Below are 16,432 nucleotides of genomic sequence, written 5' to 3' on the forward strand. Positions count from 1 at the left end.
AAATAAGACTCGAAGACTCTCAAAGGTCGAAGGGAAGTCAGCCAGAAGGACTCCTAGAAGACCATAGGATGACTATCTGTAGGTTTAGAGGTCTTAGAGTAGCTAAAAATAAGGAAGTGGGAAGATTGGAGCTCAATACGGCCTCCTTGGAGTTCAGTACGGCCGTACTGCACATTTTGAACTACAATACGGCCGTACTGAAACCAATACGGCCGTATTGAAGTTTTTGAACTTCAATACGGCCGTACTGAATTCAATACGGCCGTATTGAAGTTCAAAAACTCAATACGGGCCGTATTGACTCCAGAGGCCGTACTGCGCCTCATCCCTATATATAGGACGTCATTTGGACGTCATTCCACACTTTTACACTGAGTTTTAACCCTCTTCTTGAGTATTCTGGGTTTTTTTGAGCGGTGCTCTGCCTAGAAATCACTCGGAGAGTTGATCCGACAAAGTTCTCGAGTTCTGAGCTTTTTGCTTGAGTCTCGAACTGAGTCGAAGGGAAATCCGGAGGATTTCCATAGTTAAAATTTTCTAGGAGGGAGCGAGCGGGCTTGTAGAGCGAGGGAACGCCAAAAAGCTTCCCAGTTTTACTTGAATATAAAAGCACGCTTCAAAGGTTTCTTCTTAAGACCTTCCTTTTACTGCTTTCTGTGTGTATATTTAACTGTCATCATGTAGATAGTTAAGTTATAATTGTTTAGAATAAATAGGGGTAATTTAGTAATTTCGCACTATTATTTTTAGAAATAATCTGTCATAGGGAACCCGAAAGGGACGCTGTGGGGTGCTAACACCTTCCCCACGCGTAACCGACTCCCTTACCCGACTCTGGTTGTCATGGCCGAAGTCGATTTTTGAATCGATTGCCTTAAACTTCTTTTTCCAATGTTTTGAGTAAAACATTGGTGGCGACTCCATGAACCCTTCCTTTTTATGAAAACCGCTAATCCATGGAGGGTCCCGCTTGGGATTAACATGGATTGGTGAGCCTTTTAATAAAATTGCTCGTTTGACAAGGTCTCAGTTTGAGAATAAGTCATTCTAGCAATCCATATTTTTAAACAAATAAAAGAGTCCAACCATCCATCGCGAATGCCGAAAGCCCGTTTCGGGCCGGTGGCGACAGATGGCGACTCCGCTGGGGAAGCCTCGAGAGTCAGTCCCATTTAGTGATGGATTCTTTTTAAAATAATAGTTTAAAAATTACTTTATTACCCCTCACTTGTATGATAACATGCTTTATTTATTTGGCTTTAATAACTGTTGTTTGTTTAATTTTCCGCAATTGTTTGAAATACAAACTGCACACGAACCTTTGCACACAACAGTTCCCTTTATACCCGGGGGCATGAGTGGTAAGCCATAGGGAGTGGATGTTAGTACGGCCGGTTGTCGAATGGGTCTATAGGTGCCCGTAGACCGTTGTCGGAAAACATCACTCAAGGTGATAACCATGAACTCGAGTCCGACAGTGCGTTGGAGCTTTCCATCGGCTTACGACGAGAGGAATTGGGTCCCTATAATGGGGGCACCTTGGGGGCCTCAGACCGGTGAGAACAGTTAGAACCTCCTTGAATATGCACTTTTCTGCAGGATACCCCTACCTCGTGATTCGCTCGTGACTGTTCGTGGATGAGTGAATTGTGTGTGCATTGTTTATGTGACATTGTTTGAGCATACATTGCATTCTTTAAACATACAACATTCCCCTTTTTAAAATAAGAATAAATGGGAATAAAAATCTTCCATTACATGGTGTTAACATCTACCATCATCACATTCATGTAGGTAGTTTCCCTTTTCACCCTAAAAATACAAAAAAAAAATATATTCAAAAAACAAAGAAAAATGATATTTACCCAAAACCAAGCAATATCATGCATCATCTTAGGGACATCCCGAAAACATGATAATGCTTAGTTCAATAAACACAATGCATGCATATTCAACATCATCATCTCATATCATGCATATAGATCATGGAGGGATCTAGGAGTCATTCATTTCATACATCTCTCCAAGTAATTTAATAATAAACATTAATAAAAAGAAAGAATTAATCGATGCATATAATCAAAGAGTGGATCGCACGCCATTTGTTATCAAATGCAAACCAACAACTGCGCCAAGCGAGCACACGACAACTTCATTGTTGGTAATCAAGACGAACAAAGGGGAAGGTCCGACACCGTTAAGGATCACTACTCCAAGGCCTTTTCCCTATGAATCAAATAAGGTTGTGCCATGGATATATGACATCCATTTTTCTGCCAACAGCGATTTCTCTAACATCGCTGGACTTGGGGGCATGACTAGGAGTGGCAGGATCTACACTCCCAATGATCTTCATGATAAAAGCTCCCAAGAATAAAGAAAAGGAAAATAAAGAATCCGAGGAGGAAAATCTAGAGACCGCCTTCCAAGCATTGGAAAGTGCCAATGTTGAAACGTTTCCCCAAGAAATGAAGAAGGTAGCCTACATGCTCACCAAGAACGGATACTTGCCGGGACAAGGACTTGGCAAAGATTCCCAAGGAATTCCCGAGCTACCTATTATCAAGGATAATACGGGGAAACAAGGGTTAGGATACAACCCTAATAAAGATCAAAGGACGAAGAGGAACCAAGATCCTTCTCGACGTTCTTTAAGCCAGATCTTTAGGAAGGCCGGTTCACAAGCGTCAAGGCCGGTCGTCGTCATCAAGTGCTCTTCTCCTTCCGATAGGGATGTATAGACCTGATGACTATTAGAGATTACTCCTCGGGGACAGCCCGACCCCCGAGCCTCGATAGGGCACATGTTTCCACTATGATTATAATAAAATCATTCTTTATTATTTCTTACTGCTTCTCTTCTTGCTTATAATAAAATTCTAGACCACATTATTTTAACCCTGTTTGAATAAGCATGAATGAGGTTAAGATTGTCTTAATAACAATAAACCCGCATCATTTTTATGTGGAAGTGTGCGTGACAACTTAGAGCACCTTTCCTTGGCCTCGACAAGTGCCATCATGGATAAAAAGAAAATCCTTTAAAAACAAGAATCATTAAAATAAAAGAAGCTCGGCAGGAAACCCAAAAAGGGGGCTGCGCAAAAATAAGAGCAAAAGACCCGCTAGGAATCCCACGAAAGGGTGACCTAGGCAAAAGTTAGGGTTGCAAAAACGAACAAAAACAAAGGTCCGCTAAGACGCCACAAAGGGGTGTTTTAGGCGAAAATAAGGACAATCAAAAAACAAAAGAAATCCATGATGGTACCATGAGCCGAATTCAAAAAAGAAAGGTTCAAGGGGAGCTATCTAAGTTGTCAAAATCACAACGTCAATAAACAAGATTTGATTAACTTCATAAGTGTTTAATCAAACAAGCCTAAACACATAAGCCTACCTTGGCCAGCCATTCTTACAAAATCCATTTTTCAAAAAATAATAATCCCCTCTAAAACACAAACTTTCGAAAAAAAATATCCTTCCCTTCTTTTCTCTCTTGTCCCAAACGATTTTTGAATAATCTAGTGGAAACATGGAGATATAGTAGCCAATAGGAGGGTTGACACATCTTCTAAAGGAAAGGAAAATCATTTGGTTGATGACACCAAAATCAAATACGCATCATTCCTCGGTTACGGAAATCAGCAGAGCACAGCCCATCTGGAGGAATGGCAAGATCCAAACAAAAAGTGCACCGATTAATTCTTTTGAAAGAAATGAATCAAATAGAATTAGGTGCATCATATTTGCATACATGCATACAGATGATAGGTGTACTGGAAGATCACTTATTCTCTGTTTATCTTAAAAAAAAAAAAATAATAATAATAATAATAATAATAATAATAATAATAATAATAATACGCCCGTATTGGTTTCAATACGCCCGTATTGAGACTACCGTTGAAGCAACTCTTCAGATTCAACACGGGCGTATTAAAACCAATACGCCCGTATTAGCCTCCAATACGGCCGTATTGCATTCAATACAGCCGGTATTGGTTACCAATTTTGCCCACTAACGAATACGTCAATACGGCCGTATTGAATCAATACGGGCCGTATTGGCGAAATTTTGTCTATAAATAGGTTTTTCCCTTCTTATTTTTGCATTCCAATCTTCATTCCTCTGCATACCTTGCTTGTGAGTGAAACCCAGAAATCTTCTCCAAATACAAAATGGCTGAATCATCCAGAAAGAGGCAAAGAGCCCCAGCTTGACTCGTAATGACAGATCGACATCAGGAACGGCTACAGCTCATAGAGTCATTCACCTTCGAGCCGTCGAGGGCACTCGACTTTGACATTCTCCGTACAGTGGGCTTGGAGGATGAAGTCCGAGGCTACTTCGACAGTATAGGATGGGGATTCCTCCTTGATCCCCCTTCTCAGCTGTACTTGACGGCGACGAAGGAGTTTCTGGCCACTGTCGGCGTTACTGAGTCGACAAACAGTTTTGGGGGGGCTGTCTGCTCAGTTGACTTCTGGATGAACCAGGGGTACCGCTCACTGACGTTGGACGAGTTCAACGTCCAAGCAGGATTTTTCAGCAGGACTGATCAGCTGGCATATCGAGATGCTATATGCGAGTGGCCTGATCAGTGGACCCTGGTCGGCATGTGGAGAGCGATCACAGGCCACGAAGACTATCATGCCGGGGTGAAGGGCACCCGGCTCCCGACCGCTCTTCGGATCTGTCACAAGATCCTCACCAGCACCATCCATGGCAGGTGGAAGAGCCCCGAGTCGGTGACACGGCCGGATTTATTAGCATTATACTGCATGGCCACCAGTCGGAGGGCCAACCCCAGATACTTCTTCCTCGAGCACGTCAAGAACTTGGGGGCACGAGAGGGAGGATCTAGGCAGGGATACATCCTGGTTGCCCCACTCCTCTCACGGCTTGCGGAGACTTGGGGATGCCCAAACGGCGCAGAGCCAGGACCATTGGCACCGAAGCCAATTAATGCCTCCACCTTGATCAGTATGAAGATCATAGCGAGGTCAGGAGGGGGGTATGTACGAGCGGATGGCCCCGATGCCTTCGCCGAGCTCTTCAATGACGTTGATCTTCAGGGCGACGGCAGCCCACAGCCAGAGGCCGGCACCTCACAGTCAGATAAGGCCTACTTTGATGCCCGCTTTGACACTTTACAGCAAAGCATCGATACTCGATTCGATGCTTTTCAGCATAGTATCGGCGCATGGCAGCAGAGCACCAATACTCGACTGGACACTTTGGTGCAGGGGTTCGACAACCTCTCGGTCTGGATGCACCGCCAGTTCCCCGCTCCTCCACAGGACCCGCCGGCAGAAGAATGAAGACCGGCTTTCTTTTTCCTATTTTTATGTATTTGTTTGAATGGGCTGCGTCCCATCATTTCCCTTGTACAAAATTTCATGTTTACTTAATAAATGAAATTTTTCACTTTTTGAATCCAAATTCTTTAGCATTTTAATTTCTGTACAGAAAAAGCCAAGATCAACAAAAAAGGCAAAAATACAGAAAAAGCCAAAAAATCGACAAAAAAGGCAAAGATTCAGAAAATCAACCAATCGTACAGAATAACTGAGCCTGGAGAGGCTTGCCGAAATAATACTCGTACAGAATAACTGAGTCTGGAGAGGCTTGCCGAAATAATACTCGTACAGAATAACTGAGCCTGGAGAGGCTTGCCGAAATAATACTCCCCAATTGTACAGAATAACTGAGCCTGGAGAGGCTTGTCGAAATAATACTCCCCAGAGACATCTCAGCTTGCACTCTTGGACCAAATCCCCAGTGAAAGCTATCAGCGCAAGATCAGCAAGATTCCCCAATGGAAGCATGATCATCCGAACAGAATATCCGAGTCAAAGGACTTTGACTTCCTCAGTGGAAGATAGCTTTCCAACTCGAGCGACGAAGTGAAGCTAAGCCTGGAGAGGTTTTCTAAATAATACTCTGGGATACATAAGATCTTCAATCCCCATTCGCCTACTCAGAGGAACCCCTTCAAAAAGCAAAAAATCAAAAACATCAATAACCATTCCCCAAGCGGAATCCGGCACTCAGCCGAACACCGAACATCAAGATCATTCGCCTACTCAGAGGCACCCCTTCAAAAAGAGAAAAAATCAAAAAGATCAATAACCATTCCCCAAGCGGAATCCGGCACTCAGCCGAACACTGAACATCAAGATCATTCGGCTACTCAGAGGCACTCCTTCAAAAAGAGAAAATCCAAAACGATCAATACCCATTCCCCAAGTTGAATTCGGTATTCAACCAAACACCAAACGTCAAGATAATCCGCCTAACAGAAGAGGCTAATCAAAATTAACGACAGAATCCCCCAGCGGATAACAGCCTACACAGAGGCAACAAAACCAGAAAATCAAAAAGAGTCACCCGAATAAGGATAACCGGGATACTCCACCACCGTCGAAAGGACGTCAGCCAACCATAAGGCACCGCTCACATCAGAAAGAGCATCTTTGTGTCTACATCCCCAAGGAATCAGAATTTCCCCAGTGGGCACCAACTACGCAATGGAAAGTTGGGACACAAGAACCTATGAGTAACTGCACATCCCCTAGACGGATCCCTGCGCTATCCAGCCCTCAGCGGCACCAAAATCAAAAACAACCGTCGAAGCAGCATCGTGGACTGTGGAGACATAATCATCACAAAACCCTGGAGAGGGCAAACTCACGCTACCAAAGTGACTAGAAGCACGGAGGTACGCAACCCTGGGGAGGGCAAACCGCAGACCCTGGAGAGGGAAAACTCACGCTACCAAAGTGACTAGAAGCACGGAGGTACGCAACCCTGGGGAGGGCAAACCGCAGACCCTGGGGAGGGCAAACCGCAAACCCTGGGGAGGGCAAACCGCAGACCCTGGAGAGGGCAAACTCACGCTACCAAAGTGACTAGAAGCACGGAGGTATGCAACCCTGGGGAGGGCAAACTGCAGACCCTGGGGAGGGCAAACCGCAAACCCTGGGGAGGGCAAACCGCAGACCCTGGAGAGGGCAAACTCACGCTACCAAAGTGACTAGAAGCACGGAGGTACGCAACACTGGGGAGGGCAAACCGCAGACCCTGGGGAGGGCAAACCGCAAACCCTGGGGAGGGCAAACCGCAGACCCTGGAGAGGGCAAACTCACGCTACCAAAGTGACTAGAAGCACGGAGGTACGCAACCCTGGGGAGGGCAAACCGCAGACCCTGGGGAGGGCAAACCGCAAACCCTGGGAAGGGCAAACCGCAGACCCTGGAGAGGGCAAACTCACGCTACCAAAGTGACTAGAAGCACGGAGGTACGCAACCCTGGGGAGGGCAAACCGCAGACCCTGGGGAGGGCAAACCGCAAACCCTGGGGAGGGCAAACCGCAGACCCTGGAGAGGGCAAACTCACGCTACCAAAGTGACTAGAAGCACGGAGGTACGCAACACTGGGGAAGGCAAACCGCAGACCCTGGGGAGGGCAAACCGCAAACCCTGGGGAGGGCAAACCGCAAACCCTGGGGAGGGCAAACCGCAGACCCTGGAGAGGGAAAACTCACGCTACCAAAGTGACTAGAAGCACGGAGGTACGCAACCCTGGGGAGGGCAAACCGCAGACCCTGGGGAGGGCAAACCGCAAACCCTGGGGAGGGCAAACCGCAGACCCTGGAGAGGGCAAACTCACGCTACCAAAGTGACTAGAAGCACGGAGGTACGCAACCCTGGGGAGGGCAAACCGCAGACCCTGGGGAGGGCAAACCGCAAACCCTGGGGAGGGCAAACCGCAGACCCTGGAGAGGGCAAACTCACGCTACCAAAGTGACTAGAAGCACGGAGGTACGCAACCCTGGGGAGGGCAAACCGCAGACCCTGGGGAGGGCAAACCGCAAACCCTGGGGAGGGCAAACCGCAGACCCTAGAGAGTGCAAACTCACGCTACCAAAGTGATCAGAAGCACGGAGGTACGCAACCCTGGGGAGGGCAAACCGCAGACCCTGGAGAGGGCAAACTCACGCTACCAAAGTGACTACAAACACAGAGGTATGCAAGAGCCTGGAGAGACGACGACTAATACTCAACCTGGAGAGGCTACTCAACAATTTTCCATCGGAAGACACTACAAGTCAGAAGGATGGCCTACTCCCCGGACAATTGGGTCAACTCCTTTACTTCTCAACCGGTACACTAAAAAGCCGTTTGACTAAGTAAAGAGGGGGCAGCTGTAGACCCCTAAAATTGTCCGGGTCGGAAATAAGACTCGAAGATTCTCAAAGGTCGAAGGGAAGTCAGCCAGAAGGACTCCTAGAAGACCATAGGATGACTATCTGTAGGTTTAGAGGTCTTAGAGTAGCTAAAAATAAGGAAGTGGGAAGATTGGAGCTCAATACGGCCTCCTTGGAGTTCAGTACGGCCGTACTGAACATTTTGAACTACAATACGGCCGTACTGAAACCAATACGGCCGTATTGAAGTTTTTGAACTTCAATACGGCCGTACTGAATTCAATACGGCCGTATTGAAGTTCAAAAACTCAATACGGGCCGTATTGACTCCAGAGGCCGTACTGCGCCTCATCCCTATATATAGGACGTCATTTGGACGTCATTCCACACTTTTACACTGAGTTTTAACCCTCTTCTTGAGTATTCTGGGTATTTTTGAGCAGTGCTCTGCCTAGAAATCACTCGGAGAGTTGATCCGACAAAGTTCTCGAGTTCTGAGCTTTTTGCTTGAGTCTCGAACTGAGTCGAAGGGAAATCCGGAGGATTTCCATAGTTAAAATTTTCTAGGAGGGAGCGAGCGGGCTTGTAGAGCGAGGGAACGCCAAAAAGCTTCCCAGTTTTACTTGAATATAAAAGCACGCTTCAAAGGTTTCTTCTTAAGACCTTCCTTTTACTGCTTTCTGTGTGTATATTTAACTGTCATCATGTAGATAGTTAAGTTATAATTGTTTAGAATAAATAGGGGTAATTTAGTAATTTCGCACTATTATTTTTAGAAATAATCTGTCATAGGGAACCCGAAAGGGACGCTGTGGGGTGCTAACACCTTCCCCACGCGTAATCGACTCCCTTACCCGACTCTGGTTGTCATGGCCGAAGTCGATTTTTGAATCGATTGCCTTAAACTTCTTTTTCCAATGTTTTGAGTAAAACATTGGTGGCGACTCCATGAACCCTTCCTTTTTATGAAAACCGCTAATCCATGGAGGGTCCCGCTTGGGATTAACATGGATTGGTGAGCCTTTTAATAAAATTGCTCGTTTGACAAGGTCTCAGTTTGAGAATAAGTCATTCTAGCAATCCATATTTTTAAACAAATAAAAGAGTCCAACCATCCATCGCGAATGCCGAAAGCCCGTTTCGGGCCGGTGGCGACAGTTACCCTTCGCTCTTCATGGTTATAGGACTTCAGTACGCACATCTACAGGAGCTACTCCATTCTCCCTCGTCTATGGGATGGAGGCAGTTCTACCTGTCGAAGTCGAGATACCTTCTCTAAGGGTAATCATGGAAGCAAAACTTTCCGAGGCAGAATGGGTTCAAAGCCGATACGACCAGTTGAATCTTATCGAAGAGAAACGACTGAACGCCATATGCCATGGTCAAGCCTATCAGAGGAAGATCAAAAAGGCTTTTGACAAGAAAGTCCACCCTCGAGTCTACCACGAGGGAGAGCTGGTAATGAAGAAGTTGCTACCAGCTCAAAAGGACAAAATCGGAAAGTGGGCCCCGAATTACGAAGGACCATACGTGGTGAAGCGAGCCTTCTCAGGAGGAGCATTGATCCTCACGGACATGGATGGAGAAGAACTTCGATACCCAGTCAACGCTGACGTGGTAAAGAAGTACTATGCTTGACGACGTTGCTTGCATAGGCCCGCTAGGATGAAAACCCGAAAAAGGCGTCCTAGGCAAAAGTTAGGGCAAAATAAAAGGCCCGCCAGTACAAGGGTACTAGGAAAAATAAAGGCGAATTTATCCCCGCTAGGATACGTCCTAGGAAAAAATTAGGGGCAAAAGAATAAGACACAAAAACAAAGCAAGCAACGATCACTCGAATCGAAAACCGAAAGGCGGTTCAAGTGATTATCTTCTAGAAGCAAGCGTCTTGCAGTATCTACACTCCTGACTCGGGCATCTCACCCGAAGCAATTAGGGGAACGTAAGAGCAACAATTACAGATATAATTGTTAAGCCTAATGAATATAGCCTACCCTGGCCAGCCATTCTTCAGAAATTCCTTTTGTATATCTTTTTGTAAAAAAATTTGTGAATATCAATAAAATATCTATTCATTTCTCTTCTCTTGACCATGTGATTATGCCTCTAAATTGGTGTTTCTTAAAAATTGTACGAAATTCCTTTAATAATCGGTCAATAAAGAAAGTTGGAGGGGTTCCTATAAAATCCGTAATCTCTTGCGTAAGAGGCTCACAGAAATCCTCCCTCACATCGACGACAGAAATTCCTCCAAGAAGAGGAGGATAGGGAGAGCCATTCATTTTTCTAAAAACATCAACAAAATGATTAAACTTGCATTTTGTGCATCACACACACATTAGTTGCACATTCAAAGACCTTATCATGAGGCAGTCGCATAAAATAGAAAAAATAGGAAAAATTTCTTGTGTATGACAGCAGCCAACAGAAAAAGCCAAAAAATCGACAAAAAAGGAAAAAATTCAGAAAATCCAACAAATCATACAGAATAACTGAGCCTGGAGAGGCTTGCCGAAATAATACTCCCCAGAGACATCTCAGCTTGCACTCTTGGGCCGAATTCCCAGTGAAAGCTATCAGAGCAAGATCAGCAAGATTCCCCAATGGAAGCATGATCATCAAAACAAAGTATTCGAGTCAAAGGACTCAGACTTCCTCAGTGGAAGATAGCTTTCCAACTCGAGCGACGAGTGAAGCTAAGCTTGAAGAGGCTTTCTAAATAATACTCTGGGATACATAAGATCCTCAATCCCCATTCGCCTACTCAGAGGCACTCCTCCAAAAAAGGAAAATCCAAAAAGATCGATACCCATTCCCCAAGCGAAATTCGGTATTCAACCAAAACACCGAACGTCAAGATAATCTGCCTAACAGAAGAGGCCAATCAAGATCAATATGACAGAATCCCCCAGCGGATAACAGCCTACGCAGAGGCAACAAAAATCAGAAAATCAAAAAAAGTCACCCGAATAAGGATAACCGGGATACTCCACCAACGTCGAAAGGACGTCAGCCAACCATAAGGCATCGCTCACCTCAGAAAGAGCATCTTTGTGTCTGCATCCCCAAGGAATCAGAATTTCCCCAGTGGGCACCAACTACGCAATGGAAAGTTGGGACACAAGAACCTATGAGTAACTGCACATCCCCTAGACGGATCCCTGCGCTATCCAGCCCTTAGCGGCACCAAAATCAAAAACAACCGTCGAAGCAGCATCGTGGACTGTGGAGACAAAATCATCACAAATCCCTGGAGAGGGCAAACTCACGCTACCAAAGTGACCAGAAGCACGGAGGTATGCATCCCTGGAGAGGGCAAATGATGTTGTGTATTTTACTCGTATTTTAGCACTTTAATTCACAAGAATTCATAGCATAATCATGCATATCTTTCATGTTTTTAATAAATTTTTATATCATTTTCCTATTTTATGCTTTTCTTGGTATGTGTTGTGTTTTCTCTGAGCAGGATCAAGATTTAAGAATTAAAGAGGAAATGCTGAGCTATAGGGAAAATCACGGCCGTGATTCTAAATCACGCCCGTGATTCTAAATCACGGCCGTGATTCTAAATCACGCCCGTGATTCTAAATCACGCCCGTGATTCTAAATCACGCCCGTGATTCTAAATCACGCCCGTGATTCACCAGAGAAAATCACGGCCGTGACTCCCAATCACACCCGTGAACGCCACTGACCCTTCATAGATGTGCTCCAGAGAAGATCACGGTCGTGATTCTCAGTCACGGCCGTGATTCACTTCGCGTCCCAGCTTTTTAAGTTTTATGTTTTATTTTTATTTTATCTTTGTAATTTTTATATTGGTAGTTTTACCTTTTTACCCTTTTAGGTTATAAATTAGATGAGGTTAGCCTAGAACGGGAATTTTTGTTTTCGGAGACAGTTTTTTTTTAGTTTTTGACACTTGGAGAAGGTTGGGCGCCTGTGCCATCGACTCTAAGGTTTGCTTTTCTTTTATTCTTCTTTTCTTGGAGAACTACTATGAACTCCTGTGAGTAGTTTCCCTTTTTCTGGGATCAGGGCTTAGCCTCTGAGAACCTCTTTATTAATGCATTATTCAGTTTCTTAATTTTATTCCAATTCTTGATCTGTTCTTTTATATTTTATATATGAACTTTAATATTATTGTTTTCATAATAACATTAATTAAGGATGAACTGAGAGGAGAACTTGATTATAATTATGATAAACAATTAATCTTAATTTTCATAATCATAGATAATTAGGGATGAACTGAGAGGAGAACCTAATTATCGGAACCTAAAGGAACAGACTTGAGTGTTAAATCACGAGAGTTGATTTAAGCTTTCGAGGAGCAATAGATTAACAAAGATCTTAATGGGTTTAATTGAACGTAATTACCACGAGAGTAGAGATTAATTTTAATTAAACACGTCCTCGTAGCCTGAGAAGGTGCAAGGATTAAATTAGGTTAAGACTACCTTCAAGATGGAATAGAATTAATTAATGAAAATAATAATTCAATATTGTTGGAACTCTTTGTGCGAACCCTAGATTCCCGGAAATCTCCTTATCTTATCTTAAAGTTTTATCTTATTCATTAATTGCATTACTATCTCTTTTACCATCAAATCTGATCTTATCATCTCAAAACAAAAATTCAATCTGTTTTAAAATTCAAATTAAAATACTAGTAATTTTAGGTCAAACACGTAGTCCCTGTGATTCGATATTTATTACTTGACGACAACCGTACACTTGCGGTTTTCCATACATCAAGTTTTTGGCGCCGTTGCCGGGGACTACGTCTCTTGATTTAAATTACAATTATTTTAATTCGAATTTTAAAAAAAAAAATAATAATAATAAAAATTAAATAAATAAATAATTTTTTTTTTTTAGTGTTTACTTCTCCAATTCAGATTTCACGGGTCACTTTCTTTTTTTTTTTTTTTTTGCAGTGCCTTAGGGTTAATGCAAAAGAGATCTCTACGTCTTGGGAAACCAACACCACTTGATCCTGAGATTGAAAGAACTCTCCTGAGAAGGAAAAGAAACCTTTATAGAGAATTTGACATGGCTGCACAACGAGATAATTTACCGCTTCGGGATTACTCTGCACCCGTAGCTCGTGGGATACCTGGAGGGGAGATGCAAACTGGAGCTACTGTACCAGCTTCTCTGGTGAATATGCTCAAACAGAACACCTTTGGAGGACTACCATCAGAAGATCCTAATGACCACTTAGAGGGGTTCTTGGAAATCTGTGAGACCCAGCAATTTGATGATGAAGTTTCTGATGGAATGCGACTCCGCTTATTCTCACTCACCTTGAGAGATAAGGCAAAGGTGTGGCTAAGAACAGTGCCTAGAGAAAAGATAGCAACTTGGGAATTATGTGAAAGAGCTTTTCTAGAGAAATTCTTTCCTCCTTCTAAAACTAAAGAATTGAGGAAGAAAATCACTAATTTCCAACAAGGCACTGGAGAGACTATTTATGAAGCATGGGAGCGGTTCAAAGGATATCTTCAAGCATGCCCACAACATGGCTTCAACCGTTGGCTTACCATCCAATTTTTCTTTGAAGGATTGGACCAACAAAGCACCATGATATTAGACTCAGCAGCTGGAGGATCTTTCATGGGGAAACCTATTAATGACTGCATGATTATTTTGGAAAATGTAGCCTCAAATCACAGCCAATACAGTGAAAGAGAAGTCACAGCAAGGAAAGGAACTCTGGGGCGATATGAAGTGAACAATATTGAGTTACTCTTAGCAAAATTTGATACTCTTAATCAAAGATTAGACAAGATGGAAAAAGCTAAGGTTAATTCAGTGGCTACAAATCAAGTATGTGACCTTTGTAGGGAACAAGGGCACACTGCAGTAGATTGTACCTCAATTTTTACTGGAGAAAAAGAAGATACTACTGAACAGGTGGCAGCTTCTCATAATTTCTATGACACTCTTCGAAGAGAGAAGAGTAATCCATATTCCAACACATACAACCCTGGTTGGAAGAATCATCCTAACTTTTCTTGGAAGAATAACCCAGTTCAAGGAACTAGCAATCAGCAACCTAATTTCCGTCCGTCCAATCACTTCATTAATGGGGAAGGAAATCCAGTACAGACACCCTCAATTCAACAAAGTGTTTCAAGATTAGAAAACCTTATGGAGAATTTTGTCACTAATCAAAAACAGACCAATGATTCAATGGCAAATTCTATTCAAAACCTTGCTGTCAAGGTTGAGAATATTACTCTCCACAACAAGATGCTGGAAAATCAAATTGCACAGTTGATGCCTAGTTCAAACAATTCTCCAGGTAAGTTCCCAGGTAAAACAGTTGCAAACCCAGCTGAAAATGTTAATGCTGTTACTTTAAGGAGTGGGAAGAAATTAGACAGACCTGTGTCTAATCAAAATGATAATATTGAGATTGATGAAGACGCTTCTCCTATGGTTGAAAAACCTGAAAAAGAGAGATTAGAAAAAGAAAAAGTATCTTCATCAAAGCCTCAAACTGTTTATCACCCTCCAATTCCTTTTCCTCAAAGGTTAGCAAGGACTAAACTTGATAGACAATTTGAAAAATTTTTAAATATGATCAAACAAGTGTATGTAAACATTCCATTTGTAGAAGCTCTACAACAGATGCCTACATATGCTAAATTTCTTAAGGATCTTTTAGCTAACCGAAGGAAATTGGATGATAGAGAGACTGTTACATTGATCCATCATAATTTGCCCAAAAAAACTTAAGGATCCTGGTAGTTTCTCTATACCTTGTCTCATTGGAAATCTAAGGTTTGAAAAAGCCTTATGTGACCTTGGGGCAAGTATCAATTTAATGCCTTTATCAATTTGCAAGAAATTAGATATGGGAGAATTAAAGCCTACAGCAATGTCAATCCAGTTAGCAGATAGATCTATAAAATATCCCATAGGAATTTTAGAAGATGTTCCAGTTAAGATAGGTAAATTTTTAATTCCGGGAGATTTTGTTGTTTTAGAAATGGAAGAGGACAAACAAATACCAATCATACTAGGTAGACCATTTTTGGCTACAGCAGGCGTGATAGTACATGTCAAACATGGAAAATTGTCCTTATCCATTAATGATGAAACAATGGAATTTAATATTGCTAAATCTGTTAGACAACCTTCTCTTGAAAATATTTGCTGCAGGGTTTGATGGGTTCCTTCTCCATGGAATGTCGTAGAGATGAAGGAGAGGAAGCCTTGCCCTTGATCTAGGTTCAACAAGGTGGACAAAAGGAGGATATATGGTGAGATGATGGTGTTTGGGCGGAAGCACTTAGGGTGGAGGTGTTTGGGTGCTCAAAGTTGGCTCACTCCAAGGTAGGTGGAGGCCACTCTAGGTTTCCTACTCTCCAAGGGTGGAGATAGGAGGAGGCTAGCCGAACTAACCTAGGGACTAAGGAAAGGATTTGAGGCAAAAATGCTCTCTCAAATTCATATAATCCAAAGTATTTACAAGTGGTGGGGTGTTGGGTATTTATAGGAGGGGAGGCATCTAGGGTTGCATTTGGAGTGTGCATGGCCGAAATTCACAAGGCAAATGCACTCCAAATGACATGCCAAATGAACCCTAGATGCTACTTGGTGACCAAGTTTGGAATCTATGGGTCTAGATTGGCTACATCAAGGTGTATGATATGATCATGCAACCTTTGCCCTCCACTTGGGCCTAAGCCTTTCTATCACCAAAAATAGATCCAAAACTCACCAAAAATGTGTCACCCTTCTAGTGTAATACCCTAGCCCAAATTAAAAACCTAATCATCTAAAGCACCCCATAATACAAGGGTAAAATAGGAAATACAAAGAAAATAGATCCTATGACTAAAATACCCCAAAATACAAGGGTAAAATAGGAAATAAAATAAATGCTAAAAAAACATAGGAGCTAAGGTCCAAAAATGGCCTCACTATCCCATTCCTCTTGCCTCCTTTAGTATATCACCTCTTGGTCTTCTCGGCCTTAGTGTTATTCCATCATTCCCTCCCTCTTGAAAAGGATTTGACCTCAAATCAAGAGGTTCTTCATGGTGGGCCTCATGACCAATAAAAACATAAAAATAAGCATTAAAGGTGATAGTATATGATAGAAATGGAAAGTGTATCCAAAGAGGAGTTCCACTAAAAATGCTAAAAAGATTGTCTAAACTAAAAGGACTAGGCTCCCTAATGCTAAGGATAGGATCCTCACC

At 43.1% G+C, this 16,432-nt stretch overlaps 1 non-coding gene across 1 annotated transcript; it reads right to left on the minus strand.

Annotated features, from left to right (window-relative positions):
* Positions 1-13,637: 13,637 nt before the first annotated feature.
* Positions 13,638-13,744, minus strand: LOC145952218 (small nucleolar RNA R71). The gene has a single exon (XR_014429897.1). It is a non-coding gene; the product is annotated as a small nucleolar RNA R71 (small nucleolar RNA).
* Between the last annotated feature and the right edge of the window lie 2,688 nt (positions 13,745-16,432).

This window comes from Cajanus cajan, chromosome 9, assembly GCF_000230855.2.
Source record: "Cajanus cajan strain Asha chromosome 9, NIPB_CcT2T_4, whole genome shotgun sequence".
NCBI lineage: Eukaryota > Viridiplantae > Streptophyta > Magnoliopsida > Fabales > Fabaceae > Cajanus > Cajanus cajan.